The sequence below is a fragment of the Cervus elaphus genome, unplaced genomic scaffold (genome assembly GCF_910594005.1).
Source record: "Cervus elaphus unplaced genomic scaffold, mCerEla1.1, whole genome shotgun sequence".
Taxonomy (NCBI): domain Eukaryota; kingdom Metazoa; phylum Chordata; class Mammalia; order Artiodactyla; family Cervidae; genus Cervus; species Cervus elaphus.
The window spans coordinates 5,360,434-5,387,125 of NW_025316779.1; positions in this window are offsets into that span (position 1 = coordinate 5,360,434).

Sequence of the window (26,692 nt, forward strand, 5' to 3'; positions counted from 1 at the left end):
TTTCGAGTTGATTTTTGGTCCACAGAGTTCTTTCGTGTTGCTACAGTGACCTCAGGATCCCTCTATCCTTGAAACAGTGTTCTTGGGGTTTCTCTGGAGTGCCATCAAGGAAATCAAGGCTCCTTTCATGTGTGATGTGCAAGAGGGAATTGCTCTGCACGCAGTACAGGGGAATCGGGCCTCATCTCACATCGAGGGGGAAGTCTCATGGTTTTTCTCGAGTTGCGGCGGGAACCTGGGGTATATTCTCGAGTTACGACGGGGATGGCCCTTCCACCCACGTGTTTGTTCAGCCACGTCAGGACTCCTGCCTAGTTGCGAGGGACAACTCGGGATTCTCCTCGAGGCTTGGCAGGGCAATTGGAACGCCTCTCCAGCTGAGGCGGGAGACCAAGGGTCCCTTTCCACGTGCCACAAGAATCCTGGGACTCCTATCAAGTTTCACGAGGAGTCAGGCATCGTCTCCTTTGGAGGCACTGATCTCCGCGTACCTCTGGAGTTTTCAAAGGATGTGAGGCCTCCGGTCGCGATGAGGTGGGGAACTAGGTGTTTCTCTGTGGTCTCCACAGGGGATTCAGACATCCTTTCTTCTTGGGAGATGCAAGACGAGCCTGCATTCAAGTCACTGCAGGGATATCCGGCCTTATTTCGAGTCAGGGCATCGCGGTGTCCATTCCACTTGAGGCCGCAAACTCAGGATCCCTCTCACATACCTAGAGCTGAGAGAAGCCTCCTCTTGAGGTGCTTGTGGTAAGGTGGTATTCCTCAGGAGTCGAAGCCAGGGACTAACCTCTCATCTCGTGTTGATTCTTGGTCAACGGAGCTCTTTCGTGTTGCTACAGTGACCTCAGGATCCCTCTAGCCTTGAAACAGTGTTCTTGTGGTTTCTCTGGAGTGCCATCAAGGAAATCAAGGCTCCTTTCATGTTTGATGTGCAACATGGAATTCCTCTGCACGCAGTGCAGGGGAATCGGGCCTCATCTCGCGGCGAGGGGGAAGTCTCATGGTTTTTCTCGAGTTGCGGCGGGAACCTGGGGTATATTCTCGAGTTACGACGGGGATGGCCCTTCCACCCACGTGTTTCTTCAGCGACGTCAGGACTCCTGCCTACTTGCGAGGGACAACTCGGGATTCTCCTCGAGGCTTGGCAGGGCAATTGGGACGCCTCTCCAGCTGAGACGGGAGACCAAGTGTCCCTTTCCAAGTGCCACAGGAATCCTGGGTCTCCTATCAAGTTTCACAAGGAGTCAGGCATCGTCTCCTTTGGAGGCACTGATCTCCGCGTACCTCTGGAGTTTTCAAAGGATGTGAGGCCTCCTGTCGCGATGAGGTGGGGAACTAGGTCTTTCTCTGTGGTCTCCACAGGGGATTCAGACACCCTTTCGTCTTGGGAGATGCAAGACGAGCCTGCATTCCAGTCACTGCAGGGATATCCGGCCTTATTTCGAGTCAGGGCATCGCGGTGTCCATTCCACTTGAGGCCGCAAACTCAGGGTCCCTCTCACATACCTAGAGCTGAGAGAAGCCTCCTCTTGAGGTGCTTGTGGTAAGGTGGTATTCCTCTGGAATCGAAGCCAGGGACTAACCTCTCATCTCGAGTTGATTTTTGGTCCACGGAGCTCTTTCGTGTTGCTACAGTGACCTCAGGATCCCTCTAGCCTTGAAACAGTGTTCTTGGGGTTTCTCTGGAGTGCCATGAAGGAAATCAAGGCTCCTTTCATGTGTGATGTGCAACACAGAATTGCTCTGCACGCAGTGCAGGGGAATCGGGCCTCATCTCGCGGCGAGGGGGAAGTCTCATGTTTTTTCTCGAGTTGCGGCGGGAACCTGGGGTATATTCTCGAGTTACGACGTGGATGGCCCTTCCACACACGTGTTTGTTCAGCCACGTCAGGACTCTTGCCTAGTTGCGAGACACAACTCGGGATTCTCCTTGAGGCTTGGCAAGGCAATTGGGACGCCTCTCCAGCTGAGACGGGAGACCAAGGGTCCCTTTCCACGTGCCACAGGAATCCTGGGACTCCTATCAAGTTTCACGAGGAGTCAGGCATCGTCTCCTTTGGAGGCACTGATCTCCGCGTACCTCTGGAGTTTTCAAAGGATGTGAGGCCTCCGGTCGCGATGAGATGGGGAACTAGGTCTTTCTCTGTGGTCTCCACAGGGGATTCAGACATCCTTTCATCTTGGGAGATGCAAGACGAGCCTGCATTCAAGTCACTGCAGGGATATCCAGCCTTATTTCGCGTCAGGGCATCGCGGTGTCCATTCCACTTGAGGCCGCAAACTCAGGGTCCCTCTCACATACCTAGAGCTGAGAGAAGCCTCCTCTTGAGGTGCTTGTGGTAAGGTGGTATTCCTCTGGAGTCGAAGCCAGGAACTAACCTCACATCTCGAGTTGATTTTTGGCCCACGGAGCTCTTTCGTGTTGCTACAGTGACCTCAGGATCCCTCTAGCCTTGAAACAGTGTTCTTGGGGTTTCTCTGGAGTGCCATCAAGGAAATCAAGGCTCCTTTCATGTGTGATGTGCAACACGGAATTGCTCTGCACGCAGTGTAGGGGAATCGGGCCTCATCTCGCGGCGAGGGGGAAGTCTCATGGTTTTTCTCGAGTTGCGGCGGGAACCTGGGGTATATTCTCGAGTTACGACGGGGATGGCCCTTCCACCCACGTGTTTCTTCAGCGACGTTAGGACTCCTGCCTACTTGCGAGGGACAAATCTGGATTCTCCTCGAGGCTTGGCAGGGCAATTGGGACGCCTCTCCAGCTGAGGCGGGAGACCAAGGGTCCCTTTCCAAGTGCCACAGGAATCCTGGGTCTCCTATCAAGTTTCACGAGGAGTCAGGCATCGTCTCCTTTGGAGGCACTGATCTCCGCGTACCTCTGGAGTTTTCAAAGGATGTGAGGCTATCGGTCGCGATGAGGTGGGGAACTAAGTCTTTCTCTGTGCTTTCCACAGGGGATTCAGACATCCTTTCGTCCTGGGAGATGCAAGACGAGCCTGCATTGAAGTCACTGCAGGGATATCCGGCCTTATTTCGAGTCGGGGCATCGCGGTGTCCATTCCATTTGAGGCCGCAAACTCAGGGTCCCTCTCACATACCTAGAGCTGAGAGAAGCCTCCTCTTGAGGTGCTTGTGGTAAGTTGGTATTCCTCTGGAGACGAATCCAGGGACTAACCTCTCTTTTCGAGTTGATTTTTGGTCCACAGAGTTCTTCCGTGTTGCTACAGTGACCTCAGGATCCCTCTATCCTTGAAACAGTGTTCTTGGGTTTTCTCTGGAGTGCCATCAAGGAAATCAAGGCTCCTTTCATGTGTGATGTGCAAGACGGAATTGCTCTGCACGCAGTACAGGGGAATCGGGCCTCATCTCGCATCGAGGGGGAAGTCTCATGGTTTTTCTCGAGTTGCGGCGGGAACCTGGGGTATATTCTCGAGTTACGACGGGGATGGCCCTTCCACCCACGTGTTTGTTCAGCCACGTCAGGACTCCTGCCTAGTTGCGAGGGACAACTCGGGATTCTCCTCGAGGCTTGACAGGGCAATTGGAACGCCTCTCCAGCTGAGGCGGGAGACCAAGGGTCCCTTTCCACGTGCCACAAGAATCCTGGGACTCCTATCAAGTTTCACGAGGAGTCAGGCATCGTCTCCTTTGGAGGCACTGATCTCCGCGTACCTCTGGAATTTTCAAAGGATGTGAGGCCTCCGGTCGCGATGAGATGGGGAACTAGGTCTTTCTCTGTGGTCTCCACAGGGGATTCAGACATCCTTTCATCTTGGGAGATGCAAGACGAGCCTGCATTCAAGTCACTGCAGGGATATCCAGCCTTATTTCGCGTCAGGGCATCGCGGTGTCCATTCCACTTGAGACCGCAAACTCAGGGTCCCTCTCACATACCTAGAGCTGAGAGAAGCCTCCTCTTGAGGTGCTTGTGGTAAGGTGGCATTCCTCAGGAGTCGAAGCCAGGGACTAACCTCTCATCTCGTGTTGATTCTTGGTCCACGGAGCTCTTTCGTGTTGCTACAGTGACCTCAGGATCCCTCTAGCCTTGAAACAGTGTTCTTGGGGTTTCTCTGGAGTGCCATCAAGGAAATCAAGGCTCCTTTCATGTGTGATGTGCAACACGGAATTGCTCTGCACGCAGTGCAGGGGAATCGGGCCTCATCTCGCGGCGAGGGGGAAGTCTCATGGTTTTTCTCGAGTTGCGGCGGGAACCTGGGGTATATTCTCGAGTTACGACGGGGATGGCCCTTCCACACACGTGTTTGTTCAGCCACGTCAGGACTCTTGCCTAGTTGCGAGACACAATTCGGGATTCTCCTCGAGGCTTGGCAAGGCAATTGGGACGCCTCTCCAGCTGAGGCGGGAGACCAAGAGTCCCTTTCCACGTGCCACAGGAATCCTGGGACTCCTATCAAGTTTCACGAGGAGTCAGGCATCGTCTCCTTTGGAGGCACTGATCTCCGCGTACCTCTGGAGTTTTCAAAGGATGTGAGGCCTCCGGTCGCGATGAGGTGGGGAACTAGGTGTTTCTCTGTGGTCTCCACAGGGGATTCAGACATCCTTTCTTCTTGGGAGATGCAAGACGAGCCTGCATTCAAGTCACTGCAGGGATATCCGGCCTTTTTTCGAGTCAGGGCATCGCGGTGTCCATTCCACTTGAGGCCGCAAACTCAGGATCCCTCTCACATACCTAGAGCTGAGAGAAGCCTCCTCTTGAGGTGCTTGTGGTAAGGTGGCATTCCTCAGGAGTCGAAGCCAGGGACTAACCTCTCATCTCGTGTTGATTCTTGGTCAACGGAGCTCTTTCGTGTTGCTACAGTGACCTCAGGATCCCTCTAGCCTTGAAACAGTGTTCTTGGGGTTTCTCTGGAGTGCCATCAAGGAAATCAAGGCTCCTTTCATGTGTGATGTGCAACACGGAATTGCTCTGCACGCAGTGCAGGGGAATCGGGCCTCATCTCGCGGCGAGGGGGAAGTCTCATGGTTTTTCTCGAGTTGCGGCGGGAACCTGGGGTATATTCTCGAGTTACGACGGGGATGGCCCTTCCACACACGTGTTTGTGCAGCCACCTCAGGACTCTTGCCTAGTTGCGAGACACAACTCGGGATTCTCCTCGAGGCTTGGCAAGGCAATTGGGACGCCTCTCCAGCTGAGGCGGGAGACCAAGGGTCCCTTTCCACGTGCCACAGGAATCCTGGGACTCCTATCAAGTTTCACGAGGAGTCAGGCATCGTCTCCTTTGGAGGCACTGATCTCCGCATACCTCTGGAGTTTTCAAAGGATGTGAGGCCTCCGGTCGCGATGAGGTGGGGAACTAGGTCTTTCTCTGTGGTCTCCACAGGGGATTCAGACATCCTTTCTTCTTGGGAGATGCAAGACGAGCCTGCATTCCAGTCACTGCAGGGATATCCAGCCTTATTTCGCGTCAGGGCATCGCGGTGTCCACTCCACTTGAGGCCGCAAACTCAGGGTCCCTCTCACATACCTAGAGCTGAGAGAAGCCTCCTCTTGAGGTGCTTGTGGTAAGGTGGTATTCCTCTGGAGTCGAAGCCAGGGACTAACCTCTCATCTCGAGTTGATTTTTGGCCCACGGAGCTCTTTCGTGTTGCTACAGTGACCTCAGGATCCCTCTAGCCTTGAAACAGTGTTCTTGGGGTTTCTCTGTAGTGCCATCAAGGAAATCAAGGCTCCTTTCATGTGTGATGTGCAACACGGAATTGCTCTGCACGCAGTGCAGGGGAATCGGGCCTCATCTCTCGGCGAGGGGGAAGTCTCATGGTTTTTCTCGAGTTGCGGCGGGAACCTGGGGTATATTCTCGAGTTACGACGGGGATGGCCCTTCCACACACGTGTTTGTTCAGCCACGTCAGGACTCTTGCCTAGTTGCGAGACACAACTCGGGATTCTCCTCGAGGCTTGGCAAGGCAATTGGGACGCCTCTCAAGCTGAGGCGGGAGACCAAGTGTCCCTTTCCACTTGCCACAGGAATCCTGGGACTCCTATCAAGTTTCACGAGGAGTCAGGCATCGTCTCCTTTGGAGGCACTGATCTTCGCGTACCTCTGGAGTTTTCAAAGGATGTGAGGCCTCCGGTCGCGATGAGGTGGAGAACTAGGTGTTTCTCTGTGGTCTCCACAGGGGATACAGACATCCTTTCATCTTGGGAGATGCAAGACGAGCCTGCATTCATGTCACTGCAGGGATATCCAGCCTTATTTCGCGTCAGGGCATCGCGGTGTCCATTCCACTTGAGGCCGCAAACTCAGGGTCCCTCTCACATACCTAGAGCTGAGAGAAGCCTCCTCTTGAGGTGCTTGTGGTAAGGTGGTATTCCTCTGGAGTCGAAGCCAGGGACTAACCTCTCATCTCGAGTTGATTTTTGGCCCACGGAGCTTTTTCGTGTTGCTACAGTGATCTCAGGATCCCTCTAGCCTTGAAACAGTGTTCTTGGGGTTTCTCTGGAGTGCCATCAAGGAAATCAAGGCTCCTTTCATGTGTGATGTGCAACACGGAATTGCTCTGCACGCAGTGCAGGGGAATCGGGCCTCATCTCGCGGCGAGGGGGAAGTCTCATAGTTTTTCTCGAGTTGCGGCGGGAACCTGGGGTATATTCTCGAGTTACGACGGGGATGGCCCTTCCACCCACGTGTTTCCTCAGCGACGTCAGGACTCCTGCCTAGTTGCGAGGGCCAACTCAGGATTCTCCTCGAGGCTTTGCAGGGCAATTGGGACGCCTCTCCAGCTGAGACGGGAGACCAAGGGTCCCTTTCCACGTGCCACAGGAATCCTGGGTCTCCTATCAAGTTTCACGAGGAGTCAGGCATCGTCTCCTTTGGAGGCACTGATCTCCGCATACCTCTGGAGTTTTCAAAGGATTTGAGGCCTCCTGTCGCGATGAGGTGGGGAACTAGGTGTTTCTCTGTGGTCTCCACAGGGGATTCAGACACCCTTTCGTCTTGGGAGATGCAAGACGAGCCTGCATTCCAGTCACTGCAGGGATATCTGGCCTTATTTCGAGTCAGGGCATCGCGGTGTCCATTCCACTTGAGGCCGCAAACTCAGGGTCCCTCTCACATACCTAGAGCTGAGAGAAGCCTCCTCTTGAGGTGCTTGTGGTAAGGTGGTATTCCTCTGGAGTCGAAGCCAGGGACTAACCTCTCATCTCGAGTTGATTTTGGGTCCCCGGAGCTCTTTTGTGTTGCTACAGTGACCTCAGGATCCCTCTAGCCTTGAAACAGTGTTTTTGGGGTTTCTCTGGAGTGCCATGAAGGAAATCAAGGCTCCTTTCATGTGTGATGTGCAACACAGAATTGCTCTGCACGCAGTGCAGGGGAATCGGGCCTCATCTCGCGGCGAGGGGGAAGTCTCATGGTTTTTCTCGAGTTGCGGCGGGAACCTGGGGTATATTCTCGAGTTACGACGGGTAAGGCCCTTCCACACACGTGTTTGTTCAGCCACGTCAGGACTCTTGCCTAGTTGCGAGACACAATTCGGGATTCTCCTCGAGGCTTGGCAAGGCAATTGGGACGCCTCTTAAGCTGAGGCGGGAGACCAAGGGTCCCTTTCCACGTGCCACAGGAATCCTGGGACTCCTATCAAGTTTCACGAGAAGTCAGGCATCGTCTCCTTTGGAGGCACTGATCTCCGCGTACCTCTGGAGTTTTCAAAGGATGTGAGGCTATTGGTCGCGATGAGGTGGGGAACTAAGTCTTTCTCTGTGCTTTCCACAGGGGATTCAGACATCCTTTCGTCTTGGGAGATGCAAGACGAGCCTGCTTTGAAGTCACTGCAGGGATATCCGGCCTTATTTCGAGTCAGGGCATCGCGGTGTCCATTCCACTTGAGGCCGCAAACTCAGGGTCCCTCTCACATACCTAGAGCTGAGAGAAGCCTCCTCTTGAGGTGCTTCTGGTAAGGTGGTATTCCTCTGGAGACGAATCCAGGGACTAACCTCTCTTTTCGAGTTGATTTTTGGTCCACAGAGTTCTTTCGTGTTGCTACAGTGACCTCAGGATCCCTCTATCCTTGAAACAGTGTTCTTGGGGTTTCTCTGGAGTGCCATGAAGGAAATCAAGGCTCCTTTCATGTGTGATGTGCAACACGGAATTGCTCTGCACGCAGTGCAGGGAAATCGGGCCTCATCTCGCGGCGAGGGGGAAGTCTCATGGTTTTTCTCGAGTTGCGGCGGGAACCTGGGATATATTCTCGAGTTACGACGGGGATGGCCCTTCCACCCACGTGTTTTTTCAGCGACGTCAGGACTCCTGCCTAGTTGCGAGGGACAACTCTGGATTCTCCTCGAGGCTTGGCAGGGCAATTGGAACGCCTCTCCAGCTGAGGCGGGAGACCAAGGGTCCCTTTCCACGTTCCACAAGAATCCTGGGACTCCTATCAAGTTTCACGAGGAGTCAGGCATCGTCTCCTTTGGAGGCACTGATCTCCGCGTACCTCTGGAGTTTTCAAAGGATGTGAGGCCTCCGGTCGCGATGAGGTGGGGAACTAGGTCTTTCTCTGTGGTCTCCACAGGGGATTCAGACATCCTTTCATCTTGGGAGATGCAAGACGATCCTGCATTGAAGTCACTGCAGGGATATCCGGCCTTATTTCGAGTCAGGGCATCGCGGTGTCCATTCCACTTGAGGCCGCAAACTCAGGGTCCCTCTCACATACCTAGAGCTGAGAGAAGCCTCCTCTTGAGGTGCTTGTGGTAAGGTGGTATTCCTCTGGAGTCGAATCCAGGGACTAACCTCTCATCTCGTGTTGATTCTTGGTCCACGGAGCTCTTTCGTGTTGCTACAGTGACCTCAGGATCCCTCTAGCCTTGAAACAGTGTTCTTGGGGTCTCTCTGGAGTGCCTTGAAGGAAATCAAGGCTCCTTTAAAGTGTGACGTGCAACACGGAATTGCTCTGCACGCAGTGCAGGGGAATCGGGCCTCATCTTGCGGCGAGGGGGAAGTCTCATGGTTTTTCTCGAGTTGCGGCGGGAACCTGGGGTATATTCTCGAGTTACGACGGGGATGGCCCTTCCACACACGTGTGTGTTCAGCCATGTCAGGACTCCTGCCTAGTTGCGAGGGACAACTCGGGATTCTCCTCGAGGCTTTACAGGGCAATTGGGACGCCTCTCCAGCTGAGACGGGAGACCAAGGGTCCCTTTCCACGTGCCACAGGAATCCAGGGTCTCCTATCAAGTTTCACGAGGAGTCAGGCATCGTCTCCTTTGGAGGCACTGATCTCCGCATACCTCTGGAGTTTTCAAAGGATTTGAGGCCTCCGGTCGCGATGAGGTGGGGAACTAGGTCTTTCTCTGTGGTCTCCACAGGGGATTCAGACACCCTTTCATCTTGGGAGATGCAAGACGAGCCTGCATTCCAGTCACTGCAGGGATATCCGGCCTTATTTCGAGTCAGGGCATCGCGGTGTCCATTCCACTTGAGGCCGCAAACTCAGGGTCCCTCTCACATACCTAGAGCTGAGAGAAGCCTCCTCTTGAGGTGCTTGTGGTAAGGTGGTATTCCTCTGGAGTCGAAGCCAGGGACTAACCTCTCATCTCGAGTTGATTTTTGGTCCACGGAGCTCTTTCGTGTTGCTACAGTGACCTCAGGATCCCTCTAGCCTTGAAACAGTGTTCTTGGGGTTTCTCTGGAGTGCCATGAAGTAAATCAAGGCTCCTTTCATGTGTGATGTGCAACACGGAATTGCTCTGCACGCAGTGCAGGGGAATCGGGCCTCATCTCGCGGCGAGGGGGAAGTCTCATGGTTTTTCTCGAGTTGCGGCGGGAACCTGGGGTATATTCTCGAGTTACGACCGGGATGGCCCTTCCACCCACGTGTTTCTTCAGCGACGTCAGGACTCCTGCCTAGTTGCGAGGGACAGCTCTGGATTCTCCTTGAGGCTTGGCAGGGCAATTGGGACGCCTCTCCAGCTGAGGCGGGAGACCAAGTGTCCCTTTACAAGTGCCACAAGAATCCTGGGACTCCTATCAAGTTTCACGAGGAGTCAGGCATCGTCTCCTTTGGAGGCACTGATCTCCGCGTACCTCTGGAGTTTTCAAAGGATGTGAGGCTATCGGTCGCGATGAGGTGGGGAACTAAGTCTTTCTCTGTGCTTTCCACAGGGGATTCAGACATCCTTTCGTCCTGGGAGATGCAAGACGAGCCTGCATTGAAGTCACTGCAGGGATATCCGGCCTTATTTCGAGTCAGGGCATCGCGGTGTCCATTCCACTTGAGGCCGCAAACTCAGGGTCCCTCTCACATACCTAAAGCTGAGAGAAGCCTCCTCTTGAGGTGCTTGTGGTAAGGTGGTATTCCTCTGGAGACGAATCCAGGGACTAACCTCTCTTTTCGAGTTGATTTTTGGTCCACAGAGTTCTTTCGTGTTGCTACAGTGACCTCAGGATCCCTCTATCCTTGAAACAGTGTTCTTGGGGTTTCTCTGGAGTGCCATCAAGGAAATCAAGGCTCCATTCATGTGTGATGTGCAAGACGGAATTGCTCTGCACGCAGTACAGGGGAATCGGGCCTCATCTCGCATCGAGGGGGAAGTCTCATGGTTTTTCTCGAGTTGCGGCGGGAACCTGGGGTATATTCTCGAGTTACGACGGGGATGGCCCTTCCACCCACGTGTTTGTTCAGCCACGTCAGGACTCCTGCCTAGTTGCGAGGGACAACTCGGGATTCTCCTCGAGGCTTGGCAGGGCAATTGGAACGCCTCTCCAGCTGAGGCGGGAGACCAAGGGTCCCTTTCCACGTGCCACAAGAATCCTGGGACTCCTATCAAGTTTCACGAGGAGTCAGGCATCGTCTCCTTTGGAGGCACTGATCTCCGCGTACCTCTGGAGTTTTCAAAGGATTTGAGGCCTCCTGTCGCGATGAGCTGGGGAACTAGGTTTTTCTCTGTGGTCTCCACAGGGGATTCAGACATCCTTTCTTCTTGGGAGATGCAAGACGAGCCTGCATTCAAGTCACTGCAGGGATATCCGGCCTTATTTCGAGTCAGGGCATCGCGGTGTCCATTCCACTTGAGGCCGCAAACTCAGGATCCCTCTCACATACCTAGAGCTGAGAGAAGCCTCCTCTTGAGGTGCTTGTGGTAATGTGGTATTCCTCAGGAGTCGAAGCCAGGGACTAACCTCTCATCTCGTGTTGATTCTTGGTCCACGGAGCTCTTTCGTGTTGCTACAGTGACCTCAGGATACCTCTAGCCTTGAAACAGTGTTCTTGGGGTTTCTCTGGAGTGCCATCAAGGAAATCAAGGCTCCTTTCATGTGTGATGTGCAACACGGAATTGCTCTGCATGCAGTGCAGGGGAATCGGGCCTCATCTCGCGGCGAGGGGGAAGTCTCATGGTTTTTCTCGAGTTGCGGCGGGAACCTGGGGTATATTCTCGAATTACGACGGGGATGGCCCTTCCACACACGTTTGTGTTCATCCATGTCAGGACTCCTGCCTAGTTGCGAGGGACAACTCGGGATTCTCCTCGAGGCTTTGCAGGGCAATTGGGATGCCTCTCCAGCTGAGACGGGAGACCAAGGGTCCCTTTCCACGTCCCACAGGAATCCTGGGTCTCCTATCAAGTTTCACGAGGAGTCAGGCATCCTCTTCTTTGGAGGCACTGATCTCCGCATACCTCTGGAGTTTTCAAAGGATTTGAGGCCTCCTGTCGCGATGAGGTGGGGAACTAGGTCTTTCTCTGTGGTCTCCACAGGGGATTCAGACACCCTTTCGTCTTGGGAGATGCAAGACGAGCCTGCATTCCAGTCACTGCAGGGATATCCGGCCTTATTTCGAGTCAGGGCATCGCGGTGTCCATTCCACTTGAGGCCGCAAACTCAGGGTTCCTCTCACATACCTAGAGCTGAGAGAAGCCTCCTCTTGAGGTGCTTGTGGTAAGGTGGTATTCCTCTGGAGTCGAAGCCAGGGACTAACCTCTCATCTCGAGTTGATTTTTGGTCCACGGAGCTCTTTCGTGTTGCTACAGTGACCTCAGGATCCCTCTAGCCTTGAAACAGTGTTCTTGGGGATTCTCTGGAGTGCCATCAAGGAAATCAAGGCTCCTTTCATGTGTGATGTGCAACACGGAATTGCTCTGCACGCAGAGCAGGGGAATCGGGCCTCATCTCGCATCGAGGGGGAAGTCTCATGGTTTTTCTCGAGTTGCGGCGGTAACCTGGGGTATATTCTCGAGTTACGACGGGGATGGCCCTTCCACACACGTGTGTGTTCAGCCATGTCAGGACTCCTGCCTAGTTGCGAGGGCCAACTCAGGATTCTCCTCGAGGCTTTGCAGGGCAATTGGGACGCCTCTCCAGCTGAGACGGGAGACCAAGGGTCCCTTTCCACGTGCCACAGGAATCCTGGGTCTCCTATCAAGTTTCACGAGGAGTCAGGCATCGTCTCCTTTGGAGGCACTGATCTCCGCATACCTCTGGAGTTTTCAAAGGATTTGAGGCCTCCGGTCGCGATGAGGTGGGGAACTAGGTCTTTCTCTGTGGTCTCCACAGGGGATTCAGACATCCTTTCATCTTGGGAGATGCAAGACGAGCCTGCATTCAAGTCACTGCAGGGATATCCGGCCTTATTTCGAGTCAGGGCATCGCGGTGTCCATTCCACTTGAAGCCGCAAACTCAGGGTCCTTCTCACATACCTAGAGCTGAGAGAAGCCTCCTCTTGAGCTGCTTGTGGTAAGGTGGTATTCCTCTGGAGTCGAAGCCAGGGACTAACCTCTCATCTCGAGTTGATTTTTGGCCCACGGAGCTCTTTCGTGTTGCTACAGTGACCTCAGGATCCCTCTAGCCTTGAAACAGTGTTCTTGGGGTTTCTCTGGAGTGCCATCAAGGAAATCAAGGCTCCTTTCATGTGTGATGTGCAACACGGAATTGCTCTGCACGCAGTGCAGGGGAATCGGGCCTCATCTCGCGGCGAGGGGGAAGTCTCATGGTTTTTCTCGAGTTGCGGCGGGAACCTGGGGTATATTCTCGAGTTACGACGGGGATGGCCCTTCCACCCACGTGTTTCTTCAGCGACGTCAGGACTCCTGCCTAGGTGCGAGGGACAGCTCTGGATTCTCCTCGAGGCTTGGCAGGGCAATTGGGACGCCTCTCCAGCTGAGGCGGGAGACCAAGTGTCCCTTTCCAAGTGCCACAGGAATCCTGGGACTCCTATCAAGTTTCACGAGGAGTCAGGCATCGTCTCCTTTGGAGGCACTGATCTCCGCGTACCTCTGGAGTTTTCAAAGGATGTGAGGCTATCGGTCGCGATGAGGTGGGGAACTAAGTCTTTCTCTGTGCTTTCCACAGGGGATTCAGACATCCTTTCGTATTGGGAGATGCAAGACGAGCCTGCATTGAAGTCACTGCAGGGATATCCGGCCTTATTTCGAGTCAGGGCATCGCGGTGTCCATTCCACTTGAGGCCGCAAACTCAGGGTCCCTCTCACATACCTAGAGCTGAGAGAAGCCTCCTCTTGAGGTGCTTGTGGTAAGGTGGTATTCCTCTGGAGACGAATACAGGGACTAACCTCTCTTTTCGAGTTGATTTTTGGTCCACAGAGTTCTTTCGTGTTGCTACAGTGACCTCAGGATCCCTCTATCCTTGAAACAGTGTTCTTGGGGTTTCTCTGGAGTGCCATCAAGGAAATCAAGGCTCCTTTCATGTGTGATGTGCAACACGGAATTGCTCTGCACGCAGTACAGGGGAATCGGGCCTCATCTCGCATCGAGGGGGAAGTCTCATGGTTTTTCTCGAGTTGCGGCGGGAACCTGGGATATATTCTCGAGTTACGACGGGGATGGCCCTTCCACCCACGTGTTTGTTCAGCCACGTCAGGACTCCTGCCTAGTTGCGAGGGACAACTCGGGATTCTCCTCGAGGCTTGGCAGGGCAATTGGAACGCCTCTCCAGCTGAGGCGGGAGACCAAGGGTCCCTTTCCACGTGCCACAAGAATCCTGGGACTCCTATCAAGTTTCACGAGGAGTCAGGCATCGTCTCCTTTGGAGGCACTGATCTCCGCGTACCTCTGGAGTTTTCAAAGGATTTGAGGCCTCCTGTCGCGATGAGCTGGGGAACTAGGTCTTTCTCTGTGGTCTCCACAGGGGATTCAGACATCCTTTCTTCTTGGGAGATGCAAGACGAGCCTGCATTCAAGTCACTGCAGGGATATCCGGCCTTATTTCGAGTCAGGGCATCGCGGTGTCCATTCCACTTGAGGCCGCAAACTCAGGATCCCTCTCACATACCTAGAGCTGAGAGAAGCCTCCTCTTGAGGTGCTTGTGGTAAGGTGGTATTCCTCAGGAGTCGAAGCCAGGGACTAACCTCTCATCTCGTGTTGATTCTTGGTCCACGGAGCTCTTTCGTGTTGCTACAGTGACCTCAGGATCCCTCCAGCCTTGAAACAGTGTTCATGGGGTTTCTCTGGAGTGCCATCAAGGAAATCAAGGCTCCTTTCATGTGTGATGTGCAACACGGAATTGCTCTGCACGCAGTGCAGGGGAATCGGGCCTCATCTCCCGGCGAGGGGGAAGTCTCATGGTTTTTCTCGAGTTGCGGCGGGAACCTGGGATATATTCTCGAATTACGACGGGGATGGCCCTTCCACACACGTGTGTGTTCAGCCATGTCAGGACTCCTGCCTAGTTGCGAGGGACAACTCGGGACTCTCCTCGAGGCTTTGCAGGGCAATTGGGATGCCTCTCCAGCTGAGACGGGAGACCAAGTGTCCCTTTCCACGTGCCACAGGAATCCTGGGTCTCCTATCAAGTTTCACGAGGAGTCAGGCATCCTCTCCTTTGGAGGCACTGATCTCCGCATACCTCTGGAGTTTTCAAAGGATTTGAGGCCTCCTGTCGCGATGAGGTGGGGAACTAGGTCTTTCTCTGTGGTCTCCACAGGGGATTCAGACACCCTTTCGTCTTGGGAGATGCAAGACGAGCCTGCATTCCAGTCACTGCAGGGATATCCGGCCTTATTTCGAGTCAGGGCATCGCGGTGTCCATTCCACTTGAGGCCGCAAACTCAGGGTCCCTCTCACATACCTAGAGCTGAGAGAAGCCTCCTCTTGAGGTGCTTGTGGTAAGGTGGTATTCCTCTGGAGTCGAAGCCAGGGACTAACCTCTCATCTCGAGTTGATTTTTGGTCCATGGAGCTCTTTCGTGTTGTTACAGTGACCTCAGGATCCCTCTAGCCTTGAAACAGTGTTCTTGGGGTTTCTCTGGAGTGCCATGAAGGAAATCAAGGCTCCTTTCATGTGTGATGTGCAACACAGAATTGCTCTGCACGCAGTGCAGGGGAATCGGGCCTCATCTCGCGGCGAGGGGGAAGTCTCATGGTTTTTCTCGAGTTGCGGCGGGAACCTGGGGTATATTCTCGAGTTACGACGGGGATGGCCCTTCCACACACGTGTTTGTTCAGCCACGTCAGGACTCTTGCCTAGTTGCGAGACACAACTCGGGATTCTCCTCGAGGCTTGGCAAGGCAATTGGGACGCCTCTCCAGCTGAGGCGGGAGACCAAGGGTCCCTTTCCACGTGCCACAGGAATCCTGGGACTCTTATCAAGTTTCACGAGGAGTCAGGCATCGTCTCCTTTGGAGGCACTGATCTCCGCGTACCTCTGGAGTTTTCAAAGGATGTGAGGCCTCCGGTCGCGATGAGGTGGGGAACTAGGTCTTTCTCTGTGGTCTCCACAGGGGATTCAGACATCCTTTCATCTTGGGAGATGCAAGACGAGCCTGCATTCAAGTCCCTGCAGGGATATCCAGCCTTATTTCGCGTCAGGGCATCGCGGTGTCCATTCCACTTGAGGCCGCAAACTCAGGTTCCCTCTCACATACCTAGAGCTGAGAGAAGCCTCCTCTTGAGGTGCTTGTGGTAAGGTGGTATTCCTCTGGAGTCGAAGCCAGGGACTAACCTCTCATCTCGAGTTGATTTTTCGCCCACGGAGCTCTTTCGTGTTGCTACAGTGACCTCAGGATCCCTCTATCCTTGAAACAGTGTTCTTGGGGTTTCTCTGGAGTGCCATCAAGGAAATCAAGGCTCCTTTCATGTGTGATGTGCAACACGGAATTGCTCTGCACGCAGTGCAGGGGAATCGGGCCTCATCTCGCGGCGAGGGGGAAGTCTCATGGTTTTTCTCGAGTTGCGGCGGGAACCTGGGGTATATTCTCGAGTTACGACGGGGATGGCCCTTCCACCCACGTGTTTCTTCAGCGACGTCAGGACTCCTGCCTAGTTGCGAGGGACAACTCTGGATTCTCCTCGAGGCTTGGCAGGGCAATTGGGACGCCTCTCCAGCTGAGGCGGGAGACCAAGTGTCCCTTTCCAAGTGCCACAGGAATCCTGGGACTCCTATCAAGTTTCACGAGGAGTCAGGCATCGTCTCCTTTGGAGGCACTGATCTCCGCGTACCTCTGGAGTTTTCAAAGGATGTGAGGCTATCGGTCGCGATGAGGTGGGGAACTAAGTCTTTCTCTGTGCTTTCCACAGGGGATTCAGACATCCTTTCATCGTGGGAGATGCAAGACGAGCCTGCATTGAAGTCACTGCAGGGATATTCGGCCTTATTTCGAGTCAGGGCATCGCGGTGTCCATTCCACTTGAGGCCGCAAACTCAGGGTCCCTCTCACATACCTAGAGCTGAGAGAAGCCTCCTCTTGAGGTGCTTGTGGTAAGGTGGTATTCCTTTGGAGTCGAAGCCAGGGACTAACCTCTCATCTCGAGTTGATTTTTGGTCCACGGAGTTCTTTCGTGTTGCTACAGTGACCTCAGGATCCCTCTAGCCTTGAAACAGTGTTCTTGGGGTTTCTCTGGAGTGCCATGAAGGAAATCAAGGCTCCTTTCATGTGTGATGTGCAACACAGAATTGCTGTGCACGCAGTGCAGGGGAATCGGGCCTCATCTCGCGGCGAGGGGGAAGTCTCATGGTTTTTCTCGAGTTGCGGCGGGAACCTGGGGTATATTCTCGAGTTACGACGGGGATGGCCCTTCCACACACGTGTTTGTTCAGCCACGTCAGGACTCTTGCCTAGTTGCGAGACACAACTCAGGATTCTCCTCGAGGCTTGGCAAGGCAATTGGGACGCCTCTCCAGCTGAGGCGGGAGACCAAGGGTCCCTTTCCACGTGCCACAGGAATCCTGGGACTCCTATCAAGTTTCACGAGGAGTCAGGCATCGTCTTCTTTGGAGGCACTGATCTCCGCGTACCTCTGGAGTTTTCAAAGGATGTGAGGCTTCCGGTCGCGATGATGTGGGGAACTAGGTCTTTCTCTGTGGTCTCCACAGGGGATTCAGACATCCTTTCATCTTGGGAGATGCAAGACGAGCCTGCATTCAAGTCACTGCAGGGATATCCAGCCTTATTTCGCGTCAGGGCATCGCGGTGTCCATTCCACTTGAGGCCGCAAACTCAGGGTCCCTCTCACATACCTAGAGCTGAGAGAAGCCTCCTCTTGTGGTGCTTGTGGTAAGGTGGTATTCCTCTGGAGTCGAAGCCAGGGACTAACCTCTCATCTCGAGTTGATTTTTCGCCCACGGAGCTCTTTCGTGTTGCTACAGTGACCTCAGGATCCCTCTATCCTTGAAACAGTGTTCTTGGGGTTTCTCTGGAGTGCCATCAAGGAAATCAAGGCTCCTTTCATGTGTGATGTGCAACACGGAATTGCTCTGCACGCAGTGCAGGGGAATCGGGCCTCATCTCGCGGCGAGGGGGAAGTCTCATGGTTTTTCTCGTGTTGCGGCGGGAACCTGGGGTATATTCTCGAGTTACGACGGGGATGGCCCTTACACCCACGTGTTTCTTCAGCGACGTCAGGACTCCTGCCTAGTTGCAAGGGACAACTCTGGATTCTCCTCGAGGCTTGGCAGGGCAATTGGGACGCCTCTCCAGCTGAGGCGGGAGACCAAGTGTCCCTTTCCAAGTGCCACAGGAATCCTGGGACTCCTATCAAGTTTCACGAGGAGTCAGGCATCGTCTCCTTTGGAGGCACTGATCTCCGCGTACCTCTGGAGTTTTCAAAGGATGTGAGGCTATCGGTCGCGATGAGGTGGGGAACTAAGTCTTTCTCTGTGCTTTCCACAGGGGATTCAGACATCCTTTCGTCCTGGGAGATGCAAGACGAGCCTGCATTGAAGTCACTGCAGGGATATCCGGCCTTATTTCGAGTCAGGGCATCGCGGTGTCCATTCCACTTGAGGCCGCAAACTCAGGGTCCCTCTCACATACCAAGAGCTGAGAGAAGCCTCCTCTTGAGGTGCTTGTGGTAAGGTGGTATTCCTCTGGAGACGAATCCAGGGACTAACCTCTCTTTTCGAGTTGATTTTTGGTCCACAGAGTTCTTTCGTGTTGCTACAGTGACCTCAGGATCCCTCTATCCTTGAAACAGTGTTCTTGGGGTTTCTCTGGAGTGCCATCAAGGAAATCAAGGCTCCTTTCATGTGTGATGTGCAAGACGGAATTTCTCTGCACGCAGTACAGGGGAATCGGGCCTCATCTCGCATCGAGGGGGAAGTCTCATGGTTTTTCTCGAGTTGCGGCGGGAACCTGGGGTATATTCTCGAGTTACGACGGGGATGGCCCTTCCACCCACGTGTTTGTTCAGCCACGTTAGGACTCCTGCCTAGTTGCGAGGGACAACTCGGGATTCTCCTCGAGGCTTGGCAGGGCAATTGGAACGCCTCTCCAGCTGAGGCGGGAGACCAAGGGTCCCTTTCCACGTGCCACAAGAATCCTGGGACTCCTATCAAGTTTCACGAGGAGTCAGGCATCGTCTCCTTTGGAGGCACTGATCTCCACGTACCTCTGGAGTTTTCAAAGGATGTGAGGCCTCCGGTCGCGATGAGGTGGGGAACTAGGTCTTTCTCTGTGGTCTCCACAGGGGATTCAGACATCCTTTCATCTTGGGAGATGCAAGACAAGCCTGCATTCAAGTCACTGCAGGGATATTCGGCCTTATTTCGAGTCAGGGCATCGCGGTGTCCATTCCACTTGAGGCCGCAAACTCAGGGTCCCTCTCACATACCTAGAGCTGAGAGAAGCCTCCTCTTGAGGTGCTTGTGGTAAGGTGGTATTCCTCTGGAGTCGAAGCCAGGGACTAACCTCTCATCTCGAGTTGATTTTTGGTCCACGGAGTTCTTTCGTGTTGCTACAGTGACCTCAGGATCCCTCTAGCCTTGAAACAGTGTTCTTGGGGTTTCTCTGGAGTGCCATGAAGGAAATCAAGGCTCCTTTCATGTGTGATGTGCAACACAGAATTGCTCTGCACGCAGTGCAGGGGAATCGGGCCTCATCTCGCGGCGAGGGGGAAGTCTCATGGTTTTTCTCGAGTTGCGGCGGGAACCTGGGGTATATTCTCGAGTTACGACGGGGATGGCCCTTACACCCACGTGTTTGTTCAGCCACGTCAGGACTCTTGCCTAGTTGCGAGACACAACTCGGGATTCTCCTCTAGGCTTGGCAAGGCAATTGGGACGCCTCTCCAGCTGAGGCGGGAGACCAAGGGTCCCTTTCCACGTGCCACAGGAATCCTGGGACTCCTATCAAGTTTCACGAGGAGTCAGGCATCGTCTCCTTTGGAGGCACTGATCTCCGCGTACCTCTGGAGTTTTCAAAGGATGTGAGGCCTCCGGTCGCGATGAGGTGGGGAACTAGGTCTTTCTCTGTGGTCTCCACAGGGGATTCAGACATCCTTTCATCTTGGGAGATGCAAGACGAGCCTGCATTCAAGTCACTGCAGGGATATCCAGCCTTATTTCGCGTCAGGGCATCGCGGTGTCCATTCCACTTGAGGCCGCAAACTCAGGGTCCCTCTCACATACCTAGAGCTGAGAGAAGCCTCCTCTTGTGGTGCTTGTGGTAAGGTGGTATTCCTCTGGAGTCGAAGCCAGGGACTAACCTCTCATCTCGAGTTGATTTTTCGCCCACGGAGCTCTTTCGTGTTGCTACAGTGACCTCAGGATCCCTCTATCCTTGAAACAGTGTTCTTGGGGTTTCTCTGGAGTGCCATCAAGGAAATCAAGGCTCCTTTCATGTGTGATGTGCAACACGGAATTGCTCTGCACGCAGTGCAGGGGAATCGGGCCTCATCTCGCGGCGAGGGGGAAGTCTCATGGTTTTTCTCGTGTTGCGGCGGGAACCTGGGGTATATTCTCGAGTTACGACGGGGATGGCCCTTACACCCACGTGTTTCTTCAGCGACGTCAGGACTCCTGCCTAGTTGCAAGGGACAACTCTGGATTCTCCTCGAGGCTTGGCAGGGCAATTGGGACGCCTCTCCAGCTGAGGCGGGAGACCAAGTGTCCCTTTCCAAGTGCCACAGGAATCCTGGGACTCCTATCAAGTTTCACGAGGAGTCAGGCATCGTCTCCTTTGGAGGCACTGATCTCCGCGTACCTCTGGAGTTTTCAAAGGATGTGAGGCTATCGGTCGCGATGAGGTGGGGAACTAAGTCTTTCTCTGTGCTTTCCACAGGGGATTCAGACATCCTTTCGTCCTGGGAGATGCAAGACGAGCCTGCATTGAAGTCACTGCAGGGATATCCGGCCTTATTTCGAGTCAGGGCATCGCGGTGTCCATTCCACTTGAGGCCGCAAACTCAGGGTCCCTCTCACATACCAAGAGCCGAGAGAAGCCTCCTCTTGAGGTGATTGTGGTAAGGTGGTATTCCTCTGGAGACGAATCCAGGGACTAACCTCTCTTTTCGAGTTGATTTTTGGTCCACAGAGTTCTTTCGTGTTGCTACAGTGACCTCAGGATCCCTCTATCCTTGAAACAGTGTTCTTGGGGTTTCTCTGGAGTGCCATCAAGGAAATCAAGGCTCCTTTCATGTGTGATGTGCAAGACGGAATTGCTCTGCACGCAGTACAGGGGAATCGGGCCTCATCTCGCATCGAGGGGGAAGTCTCATGGTTTTTCTCGAGTTGCGGCGGGAACCTGGGGTATATTCTCGAGTTACGACGGGGATGGCCCTTCCACACACGTGTTTGTTCAGCCACGTCAGGACTCCTGCCTAGTTGCGAGGGACAACTCGGGATTCTCCTCGAGGCTTGGCAGGGCAATTGGAACGCCTCTCCAGCTGAGGCGGGAGACCAAGGGTTCCTTTCCACGTGCCACAAGAATCCTGGGACTCCTATCAAGTTTCACGAGGAGTCAGGCATCGTCTCCTTTGGAGGCACTGATCTCCACGTACCTCTGGAGTTTTCAAAGGATGTGAGGCCTCCGGTCGCGATGAGGTGGGGAACTAGGTCTTTCTCTGTGGTCTCCACAGGGGATTCAGACATCCTTTCATCTTGGGAGATGCAAGACGAGCCTGCATTCAAGTCACTGCAGGGATATCCAGCCTTATTTCGCGTCAGGGCATCGCGGTGTCCATTCCACTTGAGGCCGCAAACTCAGGGTCCCTCTCACATACCTAGAGCTGAGAGAAGCCTCCTCTTGAGGTGCTTGTGGTAAGGTGGTATTCCTCTGGAGTCGAAGCCAGGGACTAACCTCTCATCTCGAGTTGATTTTTCGCCCACGGAGCTCTTTCGTGTTGCTACAGTGACCTCAGGATCCCTCTATCCTTGAAACAGTGTTCTTGGGGTTTCTCTGGAGTGCCATCAAGGAAATGAAGGCTCCTTTCATGTGTGATGTGCAACACGGAATTGCTCTGCACGCAGTGCAGGGGAATCGGGCCTCATCTCGCGGCGAGGGGGAAGTCTCATGGTTTTTCTCGTGTTGCGGCGGGAACCTGGGGTATATTCTCGAGTTACGACGGGGATGGCCCTTACACCCACGTGTTTCTTCAGCGACGTCAGGACTCCTGCCTAGTTGCAAGGGACAACTCTGGATTCTCCTCGAGGCTTGGCAGGGCAATTGGGACGCCTCTCCAGCTGAGGCGGGAGACCAAGTGTCCCTTTCCAAGTGCCACAGGAATCCTGGGACTCCTATCAAGTTTCACGAGGAGTCAGGCATCGTCTCCTTTGGAGGCACTGATCTCCGCGTACCTCTGGAGTTTTCAAAGGATGTGAGGCTATCGGTCGCGATGAGGTGGGGAACTAAGTCTTTCTCTGTGCTTTCCACAGGGGATTCAGACATCCTTTCGTCCTGGGAGATGCAAGACGAGCCTGCATTGAAGTCACTGCAGGGATATCCGGCCTTATTTCGAGTCAGGGCATCGCGGTGTCCATTCCACTTGAGGCCGCAAACTCAGGGTCCCTCTCACATACCAAGAGCTGAGAGAAGCCTCCTCTTGAGGTGCTTGTGGTAAGGTGGTATTCCTCTGGAGACGAATCCAGGGACTAACCTCTCTTTTCGAGTTGATTTTTGGTCCACAGAGTTCTTTCGTGTTGCTACAGTGACCTCAGGATCCCTCTATCCTTGAAACAGTGTTCTTGGGGTTTCTCTGGAGTGCCATCAAGGAAATCAAGGCTCCTTTCATGTGTGATGTGCAAGACGGAATTGCTCTGCACGCAGTACAGGGGAATCGGGCCTCATCTCGCATCGAGGGGGAAGTCTCATGGTTTTTCTCGAGTTGCGGCGGGAACCTGGGTATATTCTCGAGTTACGACGGGGATGGCCCTTCCACACACGTGTTTGTTCAGCCACGTCAGGACTCCTGCCTAGTTGTGAGGGACAACTCGGGATTCTCCTCGAGGCTTGGCAGGGCAATTGGAACGCCTCTCCAGCTGAGGCGAGAGACCAAGGGTCCCTTTCCACGTGCCACAAGAATCCTGGGACTCCTATCAAGTTTCACGAGGAGTCAGGCATCGTCTCCTTTGGAGGCACTGATCTCCACGTACCTCTGGAGTTTTCAAAGGATGTGAGGCCTCCGGTCGCGATGAGGTGGGGAACTAGGTCTTTCTCTGTGGTCTCCACAGGGGATTCAGACATCCTTTCATCTTGGGAGATGCAAGACAAGCCTGCATTCAAGTCACTGCAGGGATATTCGGCCTTATTTCGAGTCAGGGCATCGCGGTGTCCATTCCACTTGAGGCCGCAAACTCAGGGTCCCTCTCACATACCTAGAGCTGAGAGAAGCCTCCTCTTGAGGTGCTTGTGGTAAGGTGGTATTCCTCTGGAGTCGAAGCCAGGGACTAACCTCTCATCTCGAGTTGATTTTTGGTCCACGGAGTTCTTTCGTGTTGCTACAGTGACCTCAGGATCCCTCTAGCCTTGAAACAGTGTTCTTGGGGTTTCTCTGGAGTGCCATGAAGGAAATCAAGGCTCCTTTCATGTGTGATGTGCAACACAGAATTGCTCTGCACGCAGTGCAGGGGAATCGGGCCTCATCTCGCGGCGAGGGGGAAGTCTCATGGTTTTTCTCGAGTTGCGGCGGGAACCTGGGGTATATTCTCGAGTTACGACGGGGATGGCCCTTCCACACACGTGTTTGTTCAGCCACGTCAGGACTCTTGCCTAGTTGCGAGACACAACTCGGGATTCTCCTCGAGGCTTGGCAAGGCAATTGGGACGCCTCTCCAGCTGAGGCGGGAGACCAAGGGTCCCTTTCCACGTGCCACAGGAATCCTGGGACTCCTATCAAGTTTCAGGAGGAGTCAGGCATCGTCTCCTTTGGAGGCACTGATCTCCGCGTACCTCTGGAGTTTTCAAAGGATGTGAGGCCTCCGGTCGCGATGAGGTGGGGAACTAGGTCTTTCTCTGTGGTCTCCACAGGGGATTCAGACATCCTTTCATCTTGGGAGATGCAAGACGAGCCTGCATTCAAGTCACTGCAGGGATATCCAGCCTTATTTCGCGTCAGGGCATCGCGGTGTCCATTCCACTTGAGGCCGCAAACTCAGGGTCCCTCTCACATACCTAGAGCTGAGAGAAGCCTCCTCTTGAGGTGCTTGTGGTAAGGTGGTATTCCTCTGGAGTCGAAGCCAGGGACTAACCTCTCATCTCGAGTTGATTTTTCACCCACGGAGCTCTTTCGTTTTGCTACAATGACCTCAGGATCCCTCTATCCTTGAAACAGTGTTCTTGGGGTTTCTCTGGAGTGCCATCAAGGAAATCAAGGCTCCTTTCATGTGTGATGTGCAACACGGAATTGCTCTGCACGCAGTTCAGGGGAATCGGGCCTCATCTCGCGGCGAGGGGGAAGTCTCATGGTTTTTCTCGTGTTGCGGCGGGAACCTGGGGTATATTCTCGAGTTACGACGGGGATGGCCCTTCCACCCACGTGTTTCTTCAGCGACGTCAGGACTCCTGCCTAGTTGCAAGGGACAACTCTGGATTCTCCTCGAGGCTTGGCAGGGCAATTGGGACGCCTCTCCAGCTGAGGCGGGAGACCAAGTGTCCCTTTCCAAGTGCCACAGGAATCCTGGGACTCCTATCAAGTTTCACGAGGAGTCAGGCATCGTCTCCTTTGGAGGCACTGATCTCCGCATACCTCTGGAGTTTTCAAAGGATTTGAGGCTTCCTGTCGCGATGTGGTGGGGAACTAGGTCTTTCTCTGTGGTCTCCACAGGAGATTCAGACACCCTTTCGTCTTGGGAGATGGAAGACGAGCCTGCATTCCAGTCACTGCATTGATATCCGGCCTTATTTCGAGTCAGGGCATCGCGGTGTCCATTCCACTTGAGGCCGCAAACTCAGGGTCCCTCTCACATACCTAGAGCTGAGAGAAGCCTCCTCTTGAGGTGCTTGTGGTAAGGTGGTATTCCTCTGGAGTCGAAGCCAGGGACTAACCTCTCATCTCGAGTTGATTTTTGGTCCACGGAGCGCTTTCGTGTTGCTACAGTGACCTCAGGATCCCTCTAGCCTTGAAACAGTGTTCTTGGGGTTTCTCTGGAGTGCCATGAAGGAAATCAAGGCTCCTTTCATGTGTGATGTGCAACACAGAATTGCTCTGCACGCAGTGCAGGGGAATCGGCCCTCATTTCGCAGCGAGGGGGAAGTCTCATGGTTTTTCTCGAGTTGCGGCGGGAACCTGGGGTATATTCTCGAGTTACGACGGGGATGGCCCTTCCACACACGTGTTTGTTCAGCCACGTCAGGACTCCTGCCTAGTTGCGAGGGACAACTCGGGATTCTCCTCGAGGCTTGGCAGGGCAATTGGAACGCCTCTCCAGCTGAGGCGGGAGACCAAGGGTCCCTTTCCACGTGCCACAAGAATCCTGGGACTCCTATCAAGTTTCACGAGGAGTCAGGCATCGTCTCCTTTGGAGGCACTGATCTCCACGTACCTCTGGAGTTTTCAAAGGATGTGAGGCCTCCGGTCGTGATGAGGTGGGGAACTAGGTCTTTCTCTGTGGTCTCCACAGGGGATTCAGACATCCTTTCATCTTGGGAGATGCAAGACAAGCCTGCATTCAAGTCACTGCAGGGATATCCGGCCTTATTTCGAGTCAGGGCATCGCGGTGTCCATTCCACTTGAGGCCGCAAACTCAGGATCCCTCTCACATACCTAGAGCTGAGAGAAGCCTCTTCTTGAGGTGCTTGTGGTAAGGTGGTATTCCTCAGGAGTCGAAGCCAGGGACTAACCTCTCATCTCGTGTTGATTCTTGGTCCACGGAGCTCTTTCGTGTTGCTACAGTGACCTCAGGATCCCTCTAGCCTTGAAACAGTGTTCTTTGGGTTTCTCTGGAGTGCCATCAAGGAAATCAAGGCTCCTTTCATGTGTGATGTGCAACACGGAATTGCTCTGCACGCAGTGCAGGGGAATCGGGCCTCATCTCGCGGCGAGGGGGAAGTCTCATGGTTTTTCTCGAGTTGCGGCGGGAACCTGGGGTATATTCTCGAGTTACGACGGGGATGGCCCTTCCACACACGTGTGTGTTCAGCCATGTCAGGACTCCTGCCTAGTTGCGAGGGACAACTCGGGATTCTCCCCGAGGCTTTGCAGGGCAATTGGGACGCCTCTCCAGCTGAGACGGGAGACCAAGGGTCCCTTTCCACGTGCCACAGGAATCCTGGGTCTCCTATCAAGTTTCATGAGGAGTCAGGCATCGTCTCCTTTGGAGGCACTGATCTCCGCATACCTCTGGAGTTTTCAAAGGATTTGAGGCTTCCTGTCGCGATGAGGTGGGGAACTAGGTCTTTCTCTGTGGTCTCCACAGGAGATTCAGACACCCTTTCGTCTTGGGAGATGCAAGACGAGCCTGCATTCCAGTCACTGCATTGATATCCGGCCTTATTTCGAGTCAGGGCATCGTGGTGTCCATTCCACTTGAGGCCGCAAACTCAGGGTCCCTCTCACATACCTAGAGCTGAGAGAAGCCTCCTCTTGAGGTGCTTGTGGTAAGGTGGTATTCCTCTGGAGTCGAAGCCAGGGACTAACCTCTCATCTCGAGTTGATTTTTGGTCCACGGAGCGCTTTCGTGTTGCTACAGTGACCTCAGGATCCCTCTAGCCTTGAAACAGTGTTCTTGGGTTTTCTCTGGAGTGCCATGAAGGAAATCAAGACTCCTTTCATGTGTGATGTGCAACACAGAATTGCTCTGTACGCAGTGCAGGGGAATCGGGCCTCATTTCGCAGCGAGGGGGAAGTCTCATGGTTTTTCTCGAGTTGCGGCGGGAACCTGGGGTATATTCTCGAGTTACGACGGGGATGGCCCTTCCACACACGTGTTTGTTCAACGACGTCAGGACTCTTGCCTAGTTGCGAGACACAACTCGGGATTCTCCTCGAGGCTTGGCAAGGCAATTGGGACGCCTCTCCAGCTGAGGCGGGAGACCAAGGGTCCCTTTCCACGTGCCACAGGAATCCTG